The sequence below is a fragment of the Chelon labrosus genome (assembly GCF_963514085.1).
Source record: "Chelon labrosus genome assembly, chromosome: 16".
In the NCBI taxonomy this organism is placed as follows: Eukaryota; Metazoa; Chordata; class Actinopteri; order Mugiliformes; family Mugilidae; genus Chelon; species Chelon labrosus.
In genome coordinates this window covers 27,109,962-27,117,589 of record NC_140349.1, presented here as the reverse complement: position 1 = coordinate 27,117,589, position 7,628 = coordinate 27,109,962, and positions in this window count along the sequence as shown.

Here is a 7,628-nt window from a genome sequence, read left to right as displayed (position 1 = left end):
ATATTCAAAGGTTCATTCCATATATTCAAGTTTCATTCAATATATTCAAAGATTCATTCCATATATTCAAGTTTCATTCAATATATTCAAAGGTTCATTCCATATATTCAAAGATTCATTTCCTGAACGGCATGCCATAGTATATATATATATAGTATATATATATGCCATATATATATATACAGAAAAATATCAAGGCATCCATCCGACAGCTGTCAAAGATATAAGTACAGTGGCATTAGAAACTTCTGTTAGACCTAATCAATATCTGGAAACCTTCTCTCCAGTAGATCTTTCTGAGCTCTCTTCAGCAATTACAGCATCTAAACCATCAACTTGTCTTCTAGATACAATCCCAATTAAATTGCTCAAGGAGGTTTTTCCATTAATTAACACCTCCACATTAAACTAGATAAATTTATCTTTATTACAGTTTTTCTCAGTCGCTTTGGTGCATTTCTCACATCACTATTAACATTTGCACAACAGTTAGTGCATTTCTCAGAACAATTAGTACAAACTGCAAAACCTAGTGGATAACCTGCAAAAGTGCGTCACTTGCTCAAAATGAATAGTTGATTCCTCAAAAGCAAGTATTCATGTCAATGAAACTGTCTGTGTCATCAAAATAATAAGTCCTGACACCATTGTTTATGAACAAGACAGTCAAATGGCTTTGTCATGTTTTCATTGTGACATATTTACTGCATATGCTCTTTGCAATTCTACAGCATTGTGCAAAAAAAAATACACAGTCACTTATTTAGAACAAACATAAGAAATACCATTATGGTAGAACTGTGCACAAATGTAAACAATATAACAGTACATATTACTGTAAACTGAACATAAATTATTCCTGGACATCCACACGTTCCTGTCTGTCTGGCCACATATTTTCATACATCACAGCGGATGTCTTCCTTTGCAAGGCAACGAGGAAAGTATCTCCTTGAGTGGCGAATCCACCCTCTGCAGGACTCCACTGTGATGTCATCAATTGCAGCATCCATGGCTGCTAGCAGGGCCATTTGGGCATGTGGACGCCGGTCATAAACCTTCCACCTCCAGGCAGAAAAAAACTCTTCTATTGGATTAAGGAATGGGGAGTGGGGGGGGGGAGATATTCAACCACCATCCTGCCATGTGCTGCAAACCACTCTCTGACCAGATGTGAGTGGTGAAAGCTCACATTATCCCACACGACAACATACTTGCTCAGATGGTCTCCAGTTAGACCCCTCTCATTCTCAGGGACTATGGTTCTGTAAAGAGTGTCTAGAAAAGTAAGAAGATGTTGTGTGTTGTAAGGACCGAGAAGGGGGATATGGGTGAGGACACCATTTTCCCCCCTCATTGGCCTGGAACATCAATCGTTGCTCTCTGTCCAATTCTGTTTCTTCCATGCCTTCTGCCTTTGGCCAGATTGAAACCTGCCTCATCGATGTAAATGAATGTGTGCAGTGGTTCCCTGGCCTCTAGCTCCAGTATACGCTTTATCCCAGAAGAGAGGGAGAGAGAAAAAAAACCCAATTGTAAGAACTTTCCCTGTGTAACATAATGCATTTTTGACAAGATAGTGTACAGTATGTAGCCTACTGTGAATATACAGAACTGTTAAGTGTACTGCATGGAACTACACAAAGTAAAACAGTTTACAGTGCTGAACATTAGAGTATGCATAGAACGCACACTCAAGCTTTACCTGTACATACTGGTGACGGGTCTCCTTCACTCTTTCACTGTTCCTTTCAAATGGCACATTGTAAAGTTGTTTCATGCGCATTTCATTCCTCCTGAGCACTCGGTCAATTGTTGCGATTGAAACAGATTCAATATTGCCAAAGATATTGTCATCATCTATAGCAGCGCTTTGAATCTCTCTCAATCTTATTGCATTGTTTGCAATCACCACAAGCACAAATGGCTTCCTCTTGTTGTGGAGTAAAAACAGGCCCCCTTCCACCTCTGCGAGGTTGTCTTGCAGAGTAAAATTATAGTAATGTACAGTAAATATGAGCTATAACAAGGTATTGGATTACTGTCCAATACTATACATACCTGTTCTCCCTACGAAATGTTTGAATGATGGAATTCACAGTGGTTCTCCCTACATTTGGTTGCACTCGTCGACCAGCCTCAGCCATAGTGAGGCCGTGATTCACAACATGGTCCACAAGTGTAGCCCTAATTTCATCAGGAATTTGCCTATGTACTTCACCTCTTCTTCCTCTGCCCCTGTTTTGTCCCCTTCCCCTTCCTCCGTGGATTCTCACCCCTCCTCCACGACGCTGACGTTCCATTTTTGCGTCACAGAATTGTAGAAATGGTACACACTATGTCCTGCTTGGTTCATATATGCTTGCCAAGTGAGGGTTCATGGGATTCAGCTCTGAGTGACTGTGGACCAGTGGCTTGTCATTGGTTACAACTAATGCTTCACACACCTCCTCATGAGTGAAAGCTGAAGTTCACCTGAGAGCAATTGTTCAATTTAGGAGACATTTTCAGGAAAAAAATGATAAAGGAATGTATGAAATTAGCTTGACAGATTTTGACAACTAGTTCAACAATTTTGTATGTAATGACTCAAGCAATGAAATGAGGACTATTAGTTTTATAGGGAATGACTATTCAGCATTCATAAGTATGCTTCATTTTGACTGACATGACATAAGCAAATGATGATGTTATAAAACAGCAGAGAATTGTATGAAAGTAACTGATACATGTCCAAAAGCATTTGCAATTTGTTCAAAGGAATGAGAAACTGCTACGATGATGTGCACAAATGACTCAGTGTTGTGGAGGTTGAACTAATAGTTGTGAGAACTTTCATTCTGATCTGAGAAAAGCACCAAAGCGACTGAGAAAAACTGTAACAGGATATGTGCCTCAGTTTTTTAAGATTGCTGTAATTAAACCCTTACGTAAGAAACCCACTCTCTACCCAAATGTTTTAGCCAACTATAGACCAATTTCCAACCTTTTTAGGGGTCCATGCAACAACGTTGCAGGATCCCTATTGATTTTGTTGCAATTTTTAGGGGTCCATGCAAACGAAGTTGCAGGATCCCTATTGATTTTGTTGCGATTTTTATTCTTTCTTCATCATCTTCTTATTTTTATGATTAATCTTATTGTATATGGCTGAGCTATCAGACAACCATCCGCCTGCCACTGTCATGACACACAGCTCTCTGAGGGCCTGGAGAGGATCAACAGAGGCCATCTTCCAGGGAAGCTTTGACCAAGATCTTCACACAATCCTTGGAAAATCCCTACAAGGCAGCGTGACCACCAAGTTGAACCTCTTCGGCAACATCATATACGAAGAAGGAAAGGAGAGATTTGGAGGAATGGAGCGAAGGAAGAACTTACCCAGGGAACCAGGGAGACAAGTGAGGAAGATACTTACGCTGGTGAAGGAGAGGTGGTCAATCAGAAAGTCCTGGAAGAAAGCAGACGAGAGTGAGAAGGAAGGTCTGAAGGCACTCTGGGTCCAGATCAGAAACAGGCTCACAACTTTGTGGAGGGCTGAGCGGATCCGGAGACGGAGAAGCAAGAAAGAGAAGGAGAGGGCAAGATTCTTCCGGGACCCTTTCAAGTTTGCCAAGAGCCTACTTGAAGAGAAGAAAAACGGGAAGTTGGAAGTCACTGTACAGGATCTCGAGGAGCACATGAAAAGCCAAATAGGCGACCATGAGAAGAAAATCTCTCTTGGTTCGCCAGGACATGTCCCTCGCCCTGCCGAGCCTGAATGCCAGTTCGACACCACATCACCCAGGTGGACTGAGATCAGGCAGGTGGTAGACAAGGCAAGATCCGCCTCAGCACCTCGTCCGAACGGTGTGCTTTACAGGGTATATATGGTGATGGTGATGAAGCTCCTGTGGAACCTGACAAGAGTCGTCTGGAAGACTCAAGCCATCCTATCCGAGTGGACCAAAGCAGTGACAACTTTCATCCCAAAAGAACAAGAGTCCCGTAACATCAACCAGTTCAGAGGAATTGCCGTACTGAATGTGGAAGGGAAGATTCTCTTCTCAGTGGTGGCGAAATGAATGACCAGCTACCTCCTAGAAAACAACTACATCGACACCAGCTGCCAGAAGGCAGGCATCCCAGGATTCCCCGGTTGTGTGGAACACTCAACCATGATCTGGGACCAGATTCAGACAGCCAAGCGCGAGAAGTCTGACCTCCACGTGGTCTGGCTGGATCTGGAAAATGCCTATGGCTCAGTACCCCACCAGCTCATTACCTTTGCCCTAGAATTTTTTCACATCCCAACCTGCATCCAGAGCTTGGTGTCCAATTACTTTAGCAGTTTCCAAGTCTGCTACACCACCCAGGAGGCTGCTACTGGCTGGCACCAGCTCGAGAAGGGCATCGCGATGGGTTGCTCAATCTCTCCAATCCTCTTCACGGCAGCCTTCGAAGTCATTCTGATTGATGGCAGACAGATGGTGCGAGGAGTGAGATCACAGTCAGGCCAACGACTACCAGCCCTGCGGAGTTACATGGACGATGTAACAAGCCTTCTCCAAACAGCGGCCTGCACTGCCCGGCTCCTGAAAAGCTTTGAAGAACTCCACAGATGGGCCAGAATGAGAATAAAACCACCACCAGTCTCGCAGTCTCTCAATCCGGAAGGGAGCAGTGAATGATCTCATCTCCTTCTCAGTGAACGGAGAAAGGATTCCACTACTGGCAGAACAATCTGTCCGAAGTTTGGGAAGACTGTATACGGCCGAGCTATCAGACAACCATATACTTCCATCTTCCAGGGAAGCTCAAGGTCTGCTACCAATTCACCCTCTACCAGCGCCTAATGTGGCCGCTGAAACTGTGTGAGATCACAGCATCCACAGTACTGAAGATAGATGCCAAGGCCAACAGCTTCATCCGCAAGTGGCTGGGCCTGCCTCGGAGCCTTTCCAACACAGCCCTACGAAACACACTCCAGCTTCCACTGAAGTCGATCAACCTGGGCTACAGAGAGGAGAAGGCGAAGCTCGTACTAGAACTGAGAGGCTCAACTGATCCGTCTGTAAAAAACACAGCGGCCCCAGTCCATACAGGTCGCAAGTGGAAGGCCGAAGAGGCAGTTGACCAGGCTATCAGCAAGCTGATGCACGATGAGATGGTTGGCAGAACACAGTTAGGAAGAACTGGCCTGGGAACTGCTCCCAAGTTTTGGTCGAAAGCCACACGAAAGGAGAGGAAAGACCTAGTGGTTGCAGAGGTGCTCAGGACAGAGGAGGAGCAGTATAAGATCCGTGCACTCAGCCAGCGGCAGCAAGGAAGGTGGACAACCTGGGAAGGAGTCGTCGACAGGACCATCAAATGGACAGACATGTGGAAGATGCCTCAAACAAGGTAAAGCGTCCTCATTCGGGCCACCTATGACAGTGCCCTAAACCCCACCCTGCAACAAATCCTGTCCAGCTGCAAGACAGCCCTGGCCCACGGTCATTACAGGTGGTGTCACGACCAGGTCCTGCGTAAACTGGCTGAAGTCCTCGAGGCACGCAGGCTGGAGGCGACCAAAGACCATCCGTCAACACCACAGACACTGATCCATTTTGTTGGACAAGGAACGGGAACAGCTCAGAACATCGCCCAGAGGGAAAAAATATCTCTTCTAACATCTGGATGTGAATGGAACCTGAGAGTGAACCTTGATCGGTAGCTCAAGTTCCCACCTGAGATTGCTACGACTTCTCTGAGACCAGACATCGAAAGGAAGAAAGAGAAATACACCGAGCTGGCAGCTGAGTGTCGAGAGGCGAGATGTTCAACCGTCATCTGCCCTGTGGAGGTTGGCTGCAGGGGGTTCACGGGAACATCTATCCAGCGGCTTCTGAGGAACGTGGGAGTGACCGGGCCAAGGCTGAAGAAGGCATCCAAAGACTTGGCTGAAGAGGCAGAAAAAGCAAGCTTCTGGCTGTGGCTGAGAAGAAAGGACATGTCGTGGGGAAAGCAAGGATCCTAGGGGTAGCTGCAGGGGCCAGTAGGGAGACATCCCTACCGCGGCTCCACCACCGTGAGATGTACTGGGATTAATGAAGATCCTGCAGCTACCCTACTGGCACCGTCGGAGGTGCGTCAGGCGGAAACGCCAAGCAGGTAGCCCTTACCTGTGCTTACATCTAATTCTGCGTAGCTTAAGTGTCTGCCCAGGACAAACTGCAAGGGCGAAAGGCATCAAACCTGGTAACTTTGTAGAAGTCCTAGCATGTCACTTTGCCAAGGTGTCAATACACATGCCAGCAGCTAGGTGGCTCTATAATAAGCCAATTTACATTTTGCCTTATATCTCGAGAAACGTGTGCCCTAGAAACTAGTGTTGTAGTCAAGACCACCTAACCCGAGACCGAGTCAAGACCAAGACCAGAGCATACCAAGACCAGGACAAGACCAAGACTTTGAGGGGGCGAGACCGAGTCAAGACCAAGACCGAGGAGGTGCGAGACCAAGTCCAAGACCGAGACCGAACTGAATAAACAGAAGCATTAGTCTATTTGTCATATTGAAAAATACATTTATTTAAAACTGTTGGTAAGGCTAAATGGCCGGCCCTGCAGTAGAAAGTACTTTAACCTTTTTACATGGTGCTTTTAAAAGCAGCAACCTGTCAATGCTGTCACAACCAAATTTATAAAGAACATACCAAAACTTGAAAGGTGAGTCACTGATGAAAAAACAAAACAAATTTACTGTATATGAATTTTTTCAAAATAATTAATGTTAAAAGTGGTGATGCACCATGACTCCAATTGGTAAAATTAAGAGCTGAAATGTTTTCTTCATTTCAAACAACAAACAAACATTTCAAAGTACAAGCTACAAAATAGTTATGTGATAAAATGTACACTTATGAACTTTGAATAAACAAATTAACAGTCCTCTGTACAGTAGCAGGGCAAATAGCTCACGCCAGTGAGTTTAAATTAGTGTTTGGTTGCATCTTAGAAATATTAGCGACTGCAGCATTTTGTGGCCTAAACGTGCTCGGTGTGGTCTCATTATAATACCTCCTCTACTGAAAACTCTTTCGACTGGTGCTGAAGTGGCAGGTACTGACAGCACCTCCAAGGCCAGCATGTGGAGCTGTGGAAATTTCGCACTGTATTTAGCCCAGCAGTCAAGTGCATCATTAGTGTCAGAGTCCTGGATAGCTTCGAAGTATTTGCTGATGTTGTAGCGGGACAGAAGGCGTGGATATTTCACTGCTGGCGAGTCACCAGACGAACCCACTTCAGTGGCCCCTGAGGCTGTGGCATCTCCTGCACCCTCCATCATTTTCTCCACCTCCAAGATCAGGCCCAGGGCCCGTATTCCTAAAGATTCTTAGCGCTAAGAGTTGCTCCTAGTGGCCAAAGAAAATTCTTAGAATCATGACGTTTTCCTCTCAAAGTTAGGAGTAGCTCCTAGTAAAGATAAAAGGTATTCCTAAAGAATCTTAGCTCTTAAGAGTGCTCCTAAGGTGAGATCCGTTAAGAGCAGGGAGAAGGACTTTTAAGAGGCTTAGGAATTTCTTAAGCAGAGGAGAAAATGGCTGAAAGAAGAGACAGGAGAGATATTCTCCAAACACTGAATGACAATCAAGCTTGTTACATGTT